The sequence below is a fragment of the Agelaius tricolor genome, unplaced genomic scaffold (assembly GCF_023055355.1).
Source record: "Agelaius tricolor isolate 1412-34295 unplaced genomic scaffold, bAgeTri1.0.p SCAF_4, whole genome shotgun sequence".
Lineage (NCBI taxonomy): Eukaryota > Metazoa > Chordata > Aves > Passeriformes > Icteridae > Agelaius > Agelaius tricolor.
The window spans coordinates 3,335,864-3,349,141 of NW_027269264.1; positions in this window are offsets into that span (position 1 = coordinate 3,335,864).

Here is a 13,278-nt window from a genome sequence, read left to right on the forward strand (position 1 = left end):
ACTTAAATGGCAAGTTGAATTTTCATTTAGATTTTAGGGTATATATACATATATAACATACACTTTACAAATAAACTTTTTTTTTAACTCTGATTATCTGTAAATGTTCTGCTTGATCTCAAATAAATATTTGTAGCAAATAAAGTCAATCAGAAATATACTTTGCAATTATTGTTGGGCTTGGTTTGGCTAATGAGCTGCAAGCTTATTTATTCAAAAAGCTTATTTATTCACAAGGAAACACATTTGGTCAATGATTCAGCTCAAAGGATTGTTTTTAGTTTGGCACAATGCAGTTTTCTACAGTGGAATAGCTCTCCATTCCCTGTGTGTGATGAGAACTTATTTTTGTTTCTAGGAAAACTGAATACACAGTTGCCTTCAGGATTTTTAACCCTAAGAAAAAATTCTTATACTTCTGTTTTTCATGCACAAGCAAACACACCTGTGCAACTCTGTTAAAAACTCCTGCATATTTAAACAGCTAAAGCAAAAACAGGTATACTCCCCAAAGTGTAAAAATTGGAGGTTAAAATTTCTGCAAGACCAGCTTCAGCTTGTGGTCCACATCTTGTTTTTTCAGGTTGCAAACCCACCAAATTCTCTATTCCTTCATTTCTTGAATGCTGTTCCTTGAAACAGTGTGTGAGGTTTTCTTTCACATGTGGGATTTTAAACAAATGAAGCAGCCTAGATTTCACAGCTTTGGTTGCTCTGTGGTATCACATACCAGTTAATAAGGACATAAAAATTTATGTGGGCATGTGGTTTCCTGGTTTTTATCTGCCTGGGTTTTCTTCAGTCACTTACAGTGCTGGACTGTGCTTCCCCTCTCATCACAAAAAACAAAGACAGAGGCAGTCTTCTGAGAAAGATTGCATGCTCAAAATCCCAGCAATTTGGAGACCTGTTGATGCCATCATCCCCTTGAAGTCAGTTCTCCAAAACACTGTGGCAGTGTTTTACAGGTCCCTGTCCATGGAAAGCCAGACAGGAAAAAAGGCTGTGCAATCCAGGCAACACCAACAGAGTCTGACAGCTGTTGGGAAACTGCTTGTACATTACAAGTCCCCTCACTCTCAGCTGAGGGAAGCTTTACGACAAGTCCTGACTGTGTGCCACCCTCCCAGGACAGACAGGATCCCGTGGGGATGGCACTGGGGATGCCAGTGTAATCTGTGTCCTGCCAAACAGGGAGCTGGGAATGTGCTGGGGCCCAGCTGGGATCACCTCCCTGCTGCTCACCCTCAGCATCATTCACCATGCACTTGGCAATTCCTGTTCACCTCTATCAGGCACAAACAACCAATGTCTGGCTTTCAAAAATAAAGTTCTCCTGTATCAAAAGTGAAAAAAAAATGTTCAGAGCTTTAGAATAAATTAGATATTGTTTTCTAGACACTACTGGGTCAATATGGGTTAGTTCAATGAGGAAACATAAACTGGAGTTTTTGGAATCCTTAGTAACCTATTGCTCAGCAGCTGTTGCCTTTTTTTTTTTTAGAAGATTACTTGGTATCATAACGGCAAGTTTTATAATATTTTACTTTTTTTTTCTCAAAGCTTTGAAAAACTCTAACACAAGCTCATCTGTCAGTTCAGCAGTTATCTTCTTTAAAAATGGATCAGTCTTTGATTTATTTAATATTAATCTAAACCTGTTTTGTAGCCAGAAGCTATGTAAACCTTCAATGGATTTATTCATAATATATGCTCAGACACATTTTTCCTTCACTTCAGACTAAATATTAATGTTTTAAATAATATCAAGATATAAAATGGTTGAAAACCAAACATAAGGAAAGCACTGACAAGGATTTGCTGGGACAGCAGTATGCTAAATAAATAAAGAACAAAGTGTGTGAGAGAAGAATTATGTCCCAGTATCAGCTGGGAAAGGAGAGAAAACTAATTCAGTGCTGGCATAAGTGGAGAATAAGAACTGATGATATATAAACAACAAATATGAGAACACAGCTAGTTTTCACCAGAAGAAAGCTGGTGGTTTCTCCAGTGATTTGAGGGGTTCATGGGAGGAGACTGCCTCTGTTACTGTTGTGATCACAGAGTAAACTAAAACAACCAGCCCAAAAGTTAACAGTTCATTTTCTTTCTTTCTTGCCAAGTCAGTTTTTTATTCTTCTGAGCTGAATCAAATTATTATGTGATCAGATAAGTAGCATGGAGAGGGTAAGGTGAGGTTGCCAGGTAGGACAGAAGGAAACAGGAATGCATCCCAGTGGAGAAGAGATATTAATTTAGCCAAGTCTTCTTATGGAAGTACACCCTCAGGGTTTTGCTTGCAAATCCTCTTCACAGAAGAGCTGAGTTTCTTCCAACATGCCTGGACCAACAAAGGGCAGGTTTTGCACAAACATTTGTGGATTTGAACAGTAAAAGTTGCAGAATTTTATATCTTGTAGTTGTTTTCTTTTGATAGCGGCAAGAGTTTCCTGAAAACAACCAGTGACAGAAAAATAGAGAGCTAGTACAGTTTTTTATTAACATTTTTACCCTTTAAGTGGAACAAAGCCAACTGTATTGTGTATTTGCTGCCAAAGACTGCTACAAAAAAAATCACCTGTGTCAAATTTAAAGATTTCATAAATATTATCACTTCTTTTATTCATTACTTAAGTATTCACTAAGAGCTGGGAACACAGATCCAGAATATTTTAATAACAAGTTCACACCTGAAACCAGAAAACTGTGTGTTAGTTGGATATATGCTCTGATCTCTAAAGAAGCATCTTCTACTTTCAGTCTTTACAAACTCCAGGGCTCTTCCTGGCCCAGCTCTACTTAAGGCATTCTCTGAATTGTCTGAGCTAGTAAGTCACACAGTTTGTGTTTAACATTAAAAAATCCCTCGAATCCAGCAAAGACTTTGACTGGAGCACAGACCAGGGTCAGAGATGTAAGAGGGCTTCTTCTGACTGCTGTGAGCAGAGGTCAAGCTGCTGGAGGGACAAAGAGAAAACCCTCACAAAGCCTGGAAAAGTGGAAAGCATGCAAAGCAAGGAGAATCTGAGAGCTGAACAGGAGATTATTTTTGTCTACTGTTCCAGGATTGATTTAAAATATTTTGTAGGACAAGAATAAACTATTTATTTTTATCTCTGATTTTATACCATTATTTTTCAATGTTGTATTGCTGTCTTGGTTGTTATGTGACAGTAGTTGTTTCATTTGAATGAGACAACACTTCATATATATCTTGGTTTCCTTCTTGTAATTTTTTTAGTATTGAAATATAATTTAAAGGGGCCCTATTCCCAATTTGATTAGTTAAAAGCATGAAGCAACCTCTACTGAAATCATTTATAGTTTGACAAACCGTTTTAGAAGGTAGCTATTTTTAAAATTTATATGTGTAAAAGTTTGCAAATTCTGTATTTGAACTTCTTTTTCCTAAGCTTTCTAAGCAGACAAAGCTTGTCTTTCTTTGTTAATTTTTGTCACAATTTGTAAATTTGTTAATTTTTTAAGAGCTGTACAATTGCATTATACCTTCAAATAATCCACAAAATGAGTATCTTACTAAGAAATAAGAAATGCATGTCTTCATAGTAAAAAAATATTCCGCTTACTGAAAACATTTGGCTTTATATTTTGAAACATTCTCTTTCCCAGTTCATTGTTTTCCCCAAGTGCCTTAATCTGCTTGAAATAGTGTCAGTAAAAAAACCAATTTTTACTTTTTACTTTTGGTGTGTTAACAAAACAATTGATCCTGGATATGTCTATGCCTAAAAGTAAGGATAATCTTTCTGAGTTGTTTGTCCAGAGTTTACTCCAGAGTAAAGTGATCTGTTTTTCCATTTCTTTGTGCGGAAACAGTCCATAAGTCTTCTCCAGGAGTGTCCTCACTGGTGTCTCTGGATTTTTTTTACCTGAATTTTACCTATAATACATTGCAGTCCCCAGGAAAGCTCTTTAATTTTGTTGTCCCTAAAAATGTCCCAAAAAGTTGTCCCTAAAAATGCTGTGGAAGATAGTTGGACTGTGGAGGCCTAGTAACAATTTTTGCAAAATATAAAGTGTATCAGCCAAAAGGTGCACACTTCTCTGAGAAAAGATTTTAAACAAGTGAGTTTTATATGTAAAACATCTTACCTATGCTGTTTTATCCCATTTTTTTAAAGCAAACATGCATTGGTATTTATGTCCCTGACTGTTTCACAAGCCAAGTGAAGGACCACTTTCTGTATGTTCACTGCTTGATCTTGCAGAACCACCCTGATCAAAGCAATGCCATGTCAGATCAGATCTAGAGTCAGGAAAGACACATTAACTCAAGAATTACATCTGAACTAATAATCCCCAAGTCTCAACAGCACTCCAGAACTGTAACATCTCTGCACCATATCTGGACCTAACCTAGATTACACCTGACAGCTCAGTGCTTCTGCTTTATTTTGCCATGTACTTTTCAGGGTAGGGTTAGGATGGATGAAGTCCACACCCCACACATCTACACTGACATAACACTGTCAGTTTCTCTATGTTTCACAAATCTTCCTCTATTTTAAGTTAGAGGTCCACTTCTGTTCAATTAAGCTTAATATATTCTTTTTTTCCCATCCAGTGCCTGTTTATCTCCTTTTATGACCACCTGAGTAGAAAATAACCCACCAAAATAAATATGCACACAGAAGCGTGCGTCGTGGTAATTAAACTAAAACTGATGGTATCCTGACTGTCACCATTTCAAAGTCAACATTTTCATCCTGATGCCTTCCCATTGATAAAATTAATCACATTTGTGGTAAAGAGCCAACAACTTTTAGAGACCCAGAGGTGTTTCTTTTTTACCATTTTTCCACCTTTCTCACTGAGGGAAGCTGATGCAGATGTAAGTCATGACAGAAACTGTCAGGGGGTATTGAGTAACAGAATGTGTCACTCATTTGAAAAACAGCATCATGCTGGCCTCCCAAGACAACAGCATTTCATCTGCATGCTGGTATGTGCAGACTTGCCAGTTGTGGCTGTACAGGACAGGCAAGCCTTAGCAAGCTGCAGCTCAGCTGCATTTGATGAGCTCAAACCCTCTGTTTAACACTGTGGAGAAATGCAACTCTGAGCTTTTATTTTATGATTTATACTGCTGGGAGCCACACTTTATAATGTATGGTTTCCTTCTGGCATGTCTATTTCATGCTGCAAAATTTTATTTTCTCACAGACCACTGCAAGATACTAAGCATTCATTTCAGGTGCTGAAGTAGTTTAATGACATTGATCAAAGGGTTTTCAGTTAAACTTTGGCAGCAAAGTAACACAGGCACAAGTTTCCTTTGGAACACTGTTGCCATCGCATTTTATACCAAGCAGTGTGACTCAATTCAACATGCGGGAAATATTTCTGATATCTCACACATCTGGAGTTTCTTAGAGCTACGAAGACTTTGAGGTGGCAAAGGCTTCCTCAATAAACTATTTGTATTGCAACATTGTTATTACATGCCTTCAAAAATTTAATGCAATATATATTGTTTTTCTCTCCTTACCTGGAGCTGCCTGTAACCTCACACTGGTTGCAGCTAGAAGTCTAGGTGCTGTATGACCCTGTTTGTTTGGTCAGAACAGAGGCTTTTTATGCCTCACACATTTCTATCACTTATATGAAAAGCTTTTGCAGAATGTGGTATATCTTATTTTACTGCACCACTGTAGCTCAGTTGTGAATATAGCCCATTTTCTTAGGGATTATGTATCTATCTATCTATCAGATAAATGTAGCCTTCAAGTTCAAATTTTGCTCATAATGAATAGCCCTGCTAGAGAAAAATAGATTAAATTGTGCCTTAAATTACACAAAAACCTGTCAGTTTATCTCTGTGGTCCACAGGACTACTCCAAGTATAATTTAGGATAATTTGGGGCATGCTTCTTTATACAATTCAATATCTCTGTATGATTCTCAAGTCACTGTTTACAAATTACACTGTTCATTATATTAAAATATACTTCAGATAAAGGAAAATTACCATATAAATAACTTCCATTCTTCATCTACATTCCTATTTCCAACCCATCTAGGTTTTTTTGTATGACATTTTTATACAAGAAATCATACAAAACTTAAATATACTTATTATTATTTTTATGTGAACTGATTTTATGACACTTGGCTAAAATAATAGGAATGGGTACAGGAATGGGCTAGCAAGGACATCTTAACTGAAGTGAATTTGTTTCTATCTGAGCATTGCAGTGTTTTGAGCTGGAAGTTTAAGAAGTCTGCAATAGTATCACATAATTCTAACAATTGTTTTGTTCCCTTAGGAGACAAAAGAATTTGATTTCCATGTCAGTATTTTCTCTGCTTACTCTTAATGTGGAAACTGTAATGACATCAGTGAATAAAAAGAGGCTAATGTAATTAACAAAAAATGTGTCATAGGTTGATTAGAATTGACAATAACATGCTGGTATTTTTCCAGTTTAATTTCCACTGGGATGCAACATCTAACCAGAGTCATATTGCAAACTTCAAAATTTGGGATGCCTGCCTTTTTAATCCTTACCCCCACCTCCTTCCCTACCTGCCTATTGAGGTAGCTGCAGCACTCACTGTCTCTCTCTATGGAGCTTGGAAACTTCACTCCTTTGTCTTGAGCCAGATGTGGCTGGTTATGGCCAAGAGATCCAAAAGTGAAGCATGGAAGCAGATAACACAATTCCATAGGCCTTGTTTCCTCAGGGAACTATGCAAGAAACCAAGAGAAGAACATGAAGTTAGATTAAAATAAAAGAACCAGAGGAACCTTAAAATCCACATGGTCAGCTGATTCAGTCAAGACAAGCTTTAAGCAAAAGGTGAAGAATTTGAACAGTATGTGTGTTTTTCTCCCAAGGTTTCAATAAAAACCTAAAACCTATACTCATCTAAATCTGCACAGATTAGCATGTCAGGGCCAGACCTGTGCTTTTTAAAATTAATGCTAGCTGCTTTTTAATTTGTGGTGTTTTAGACAGAGATTTAATGGACGGGTTGGATTTTATCTGAGCTGTTATGGCTGGCTGCTACAGAGAAAACAACCCAAAATCTGAAATAAACACATCTGGACTAAAAAGCTCAAACACACAGTAAAATAATCTGAACTAATGCCTGTTCTGCTAGGTTTGCTGAAAAGCACAAAAATTTTGGGAATGAGGGACCTTTGATTACTAAGTCAGGACTAGCTACCAGATTCACTGTAACAGCATGTAGATGTCAAATTTTTCTTTCCATGCCCTCTGCTTTACTATGCCACATCCCATTCCCTCCTGGAATCTATTATATCATCTAGAATATAAAGAGAGTTGTTCTGAGCTCTCAATAGGATGACTAACATAATTTAATTGATTTATGAGCAATGTGCTTGGTGCTAAATCACAGCAGATACAACTACATTACTTTTGCTTCATCCCTGCTAAACATTTCATTCCATAGCCAAATGTTTTAAGTTGTATTAAGATGTAGAATGGTCTCAAAAGCCATATTCTTCACTGAAATACACTTAATTAATCATAAATAAGGAAGAAACCTTGCCCTCTTTTCAGTCCTTAACATTATTTTAAAAACTATTGTAATTTCCACTCTCTATTTTAATAGAAAGAACTGAAACAGGTAACTTCCAATATTTTGGTTCTATTTCCTTATAAATGGATGAATTTGTACTTCATCCTGGCTTGGAAACAGCAGAACATTGGGGAAAACTGAATTAAGTGCAGTGTTCCAGCTCCTTGCCACAAGGAACAATTGCAGATACTTGATTTTTTGGAGAACATTACTCCAGGGCACAGAACGACCACACAGAATCCAAAAAAAAAAAAAAACTGTTACACTGAAAATGTCCTGTGAGTAGTGCTCAGTGTCTGAAAAGCTGCAGTTATACTGAATATTGCCAGCTAAGCTCTTGCATGTTGACTTTAAAAATAAAAAGCAGAACCACTTGCAGAACTAAAATATGGGTACAAAATTTTTTGCTCCTAAGAATGATAGTTGATGCTGTATCTGGGTAAACTTTAACTACAGGATTAGAAGTCAATAAGAACTTTTTCCAAAGCACACTCATAACCTGAACAAAATATCATGTATTGGGGATGAAACATTTATCCTTTTAAGCAAGTCTCATGGCTATTCCACAGTGAATCAGGTGATTTATTTCTTTTAGCATTTCGTCAATGGCCTCTTCTGAACCTTCTGCACTCAGCGAGAAAAGGAGCATCTAAAACATTTTAATCTCGGTGAAATATACCATTTCATAAACAACACACCAAAACAGGTGTGTGTTTCCTAAGAACTTAAGAAATTAAAAAATCTTCTGCTGTAGAAATGGTAGTGAGGAACTGCAAAATGTTTTGGTTGACAGTTTACCTCCTAAAAGGGGACGGACTGCTCGATGCTATTCCCATCTTCAAAATGACCAAGCAATTTTTAGCATGAAAAAGAAATATTAAGCAAGTTTGCTATGTGGTTTAAGCTATCTTAAGAGGCAGTTCAGCAATGGAAATCCAGGAAGCATACCAGCATCCTTTAATGAGATAACATTGCACAGACCACCAGAAAATGCTCTATTGATCACAATTTTGAGATGATGCTTGAGAAACACTAAACTGTCTGAAACAAGACTGAAACACACAGCTTCCATGCTGTCACACCACAGCAACTGCCTCTGCCTCTTTTCTTCTTACATTGGTAAAACAAAGTATCTTGGCTGTGCACTGAAATGACAGATTTTATTATGGCTCTATTGTACACTCACTGCAAATACATATGCTTTCAGTTTTGTTCTCTGTAGAGGGAAACTATATTACAGTTCTATTACTAATCTGTTAGTGAAATTAAGGGCTCAAAGCCAACAAAAAGATTACTGTTGTTACTACACCAAAATATTTATGTAGGAACATAATGAGGTTTTAGCATGAAATAAACTCTTTTTAATAAAAGGATGATGAAGTCCTAGGTTTGTGGAGTGGGGTATTTAAAAAAATAACTTGCAATTGCATTTAAAGTAAGTTCAGTATTAATGTCAAAGTTAAATTGTTTAAAAACACTTTAAAAAAAAGAAAAGAAAATGAAAAACACCTTTTAAACAGGAAGACATACATTTGACTGAGACGAGAGGTGCAGCCTTTCAGAGCTGTCTGTAAATAGCTCTTTGTGATACACAGGGAATCAGTACATATCCTTGTCTGAATAAGTCTTTTCTTACCTACTTTATTCAGTGTAGGAGCAAGATGCTTTAGTGTCCACTGTCATCAGAATATCAGTGACATTCAGGTCATTGAAGACATTTTGATTAAAGGGGTTTTTTTTCTGTAGCATAAAAGAAAAATACCTGACATTTATCCTGTTTAGAATTATTGAAGTCCCTTGCAAAATAATTCAGCAAAAGAAATATGCATGCTTTTAATCACCAAAATGGTGCATTATTTTGGGCTCTAGTGGACTCTTAATTTGAAATCTCATAATGACTGTGGAATCTCACTGGTCTAAAAAAGTGCAAGTTCTTTACTCTCACATTCAATCATGGCTTTTAAGCTGTTCCTTATTGACAGAATATGTTGTATTTAAAAAAAAAAAAAAGTAAAATTGAAGTGATTTTGAAAATCTTCCAGAGACAAAAACAGTCATAAGAGAGCCAACACTCATTTAGGGACAGAAAAGAACCTATATTTCTGTCTAGGTTCATTAAGTTCCCATCCTGACTCAAATGCCCACGTGTCATAGGTGTGCTACATGTTATAACTTTGCACCTAGTATGTAGCTGCTCTCTTGATGAATGTGAGCTAAATGTGTTTTTGATTAAACTTCAGCAATAACCCAGGACTCAAATTTTATTGCTTTGGATACTTTTTTTCCCAGCAGGACTTGGAAAATTAAAAGGTTCTTCTTTACAAAGCAGTAATTAGATAGAATCAAAAGGAATAGAGCAAAATAATCATTTTATTGTATGGTGGCTAATTTTTAAATAGGTAAATTTGTAATATGAGGTAGGTCAGAATTCTCTCAAGAGAGTAGATTTGTAAAATAACTGACAGTGACTGTTATGTACTTTAAATTTGTCAAAACATACACACCAGAAAAGTGTCTTGCTTGGTATATCAGTTCAATTCCAATATGACTTAATTAAGTAATATTAAAATTTGTCTCCAAACACTTTCATGTGCCATGAATTTACTTTGATGGTAGACCCACAAGCTCTAGAACTGTAAGAATTTCTTCATACTTACATAAAGGACCTGATGCTTGGGTATACAGCCTTCCAACAATTTTAAACTGCTACCCATGAACCCAAATCCTTTCTTGGAGGTGAAACATATAGAGTGATGAACTACTTGGTGCTGCTATACTGCTGAAAGGCTTTTGTGAGCATTTGGAACAGCTGAAGTTAAATTACCTTTTACAGATGTGATAAAATATTGAGCATTTTTAAAGTTAAGTAAGATTAAATGGCAGAAATACAACTGAGATAAAACCAGAGGATTTTTCTTTGACCCGTATTTCCTTATTCAGGAATATATATTTCAGTATTTCCTATTCTGCCTTTATATCTAGGTACTCAAGATGCATAGTTTATCTTATTTAAGTTTCTATAATTAAGATAGATAGATAGAGTTACTACTTCCTGAATGCCATCTCCTATGTTGCAAGACAGTTAAAAATCCTAGGGTTTTTTTGTTTTGTTTTTCTTTTTTCCTTTTGGCTGGTAGTTTGTTTGGACTTTGGTTTGGTTTGGGGTTTGTTTGCCTGGGGGCTTTGTGTGGCTTTTTTTTCTTTGTTTGGTGGGGTTTTTTTGGTTTTTTTTCAGGTTGTGAAAGTAGTAGTGATCAGTCCTACTGTCTTGCAAAAATAGTGATGCTGATTGTTATTCCTCTGATAATCCACTCTCACCTTGCATGTAAAAATGCAGCTTTAGAGTTATATTACGGTAGCGAATCACAAGAAAAAATAAAATCCAACACCTAGCTGTCACTGTAGGAAAGCTGGATATGAGAAAGTAAATAGTTTTATTTCCAAACAATAATAGCACTACCATATTAAAAAATGAAGTTTAATACTCTGGTTCCTATACGGTACATGCAGTGTGAGAACAGATATGTATACTTCGGCCAAATATCAAAATAAATTGAGCAAATTTATCAACATAGCCGAAGAACTCAAACCGCTAAATAAACACTGGGGTCTCAAAGAGCTTTTCAATTAGTAGAAAAAGTCATGCTATCAGTTTTTGGCTTTTTTTTCTGGAATTGAGATTGAAGAAAAATTCTATTTGTTCAAACAGGCTTGCCTCCCACATCTGCCTTTTAATTACCATCCTAATTGAAATTTATTAATTTAATTACTTTTGCCACTTGTCCATCCCTCAGTGCAGTCTCCATATTCTGTTCCTGGGTGCTGTTACTGCTCTTCCATTTAGTTTCTCCTAAATGCATTCCTGTGCACATTGAGTCAAAGCCTTTATATCCAGACTATTTGAAGCCACACACTTTTAAATTTTTGGCTTCATTTTATCCTGCATTTATCCATTAAGACATATTATTTTTCAGATTCAACCAGAGAGTTTTCTCTCTATGTCTAAGGAAGACCCTAGTTACTATAGATGTCATTTTCAATAATGTCCTTATATTTATCTTTCTGAAATACTGTTAAATAATTTGCCTTTGCCTTTGCCTAGAGCTTAGTTCCTCCCAAATGATTTATGGGTTTCTCTGAGGTTCCTGGATTCCAGCAGTATGTAAGACATAAGAAAATATACTCTAGAAAAAGTGGAAGTGGACTTTGAGGCACAGGAATTCTTTTTATACAGAATATAAAAAGACGAGGCCTATTTATGTATTTAAACTTTTTTAGCCTCTGAAAAGTTACTAAAGGTGCAATTAAAGGTATACAATCCTGTCTGTATGCATAATTGCTAACTACCAGAAAGTCACACTTTTTGGACGTATTTATTTTCCTGCAAGTGCCTGAAACTGATCTTTAGCAAGACATCCAGTCTTCCATTCCAATGATTCCTTGCCTTGCCTTGCCTCTTGTCCCTTCCCTTCCCTTCCCTTCCCTTCCCTTCCCTTCCCTTCCCTTCCCTTCCCTTCCCTTCCCTTCCCTTCCCTTCCCTTCCCTTCCCTTCCCTTTCCCTTCCCCTTCCCCTTCCCCTTTTTCCTTCCCCTTTTTCCTTCCCTTTCACCTTCCCCTTTTTCCTTTTCCTTTCTCTCAAATAAGTTGTCAGTCCCTGCACTTGCTTTAAAGGCTGACACTGTACTTACATGAGATGAGCATATTTCCATTCATGGTGACAGTGAAATTTTCTTTATGTGTTCAAAAACAAATTTTCATTCATTCATAAATACATTTATTTCATTTGCCATTTAGAGCACTTCAGCAGTGCTTTAGCAACGCTAAAAATGATTCTTTCTGAGTGCTTTGCTTATGTTATTAGCTCACTAACCATTATTTATCCAAAAACCACTCTAATCAAAGAAATAACTATTATGGATTCCAAGGAGTAAATAGCCAGGGATTCAGTGCTTCACAGTTAGACTGAGACCCTCAGTTCTAACTGTCAGTAATCATATTCTGCCTTCAGATGATCATGATTTACATAAGCGCTCTCAGAGAAATATTTATTTCTGGAAATGCAGTCTTATGAGCACGCAGAAAAAAAAAAACCTTAGCATCCTTTCTATATTGGAAATTGGAACTAGACAAAAATTGTCATACATATTCTAAAGGAAAGTCATCCTACTTTTTGCTTTGTACAATATTATTGATTCAGTAATGTTGCCTCAGGAATACTCTTTACCACAGTATGTATCATGTCAAATACTTGATTCCAATACTTGTTGTCATTCCATTCTTCAGCAAGATATTAAATAAAATAAATTGCCCTTGGCACAATGACAATGAAGATAAATGTCAAAACTGCTCCATCCAAAACTAAATGAAAAGTATCTAAGCATGAAAGATAAGTGTGTGCAATTTTTGTGGCACTAAATAATGTACTATCTAAAAATTTCAAACATCAGAATTGTAATTTTTTGCAACTTTTCTCCAACACAAAATATGTTCCTATAAATATAGATCTATATATAAAATAATTAAATATAATTGTAACAAAAAAACTGCATTATGCTGCCTTGTTTGAGCAGAAAAAGAGCTTATTTTGGAAAAAATTTACTAAAAATAGATGAATGTAAAAAAGACATGAGGTTTGATTAACATTGAAACAAAAATAACAGACAAGAATTTAAGTGGATAAATCTGGTTGCAATACATTCTTGTTATTGA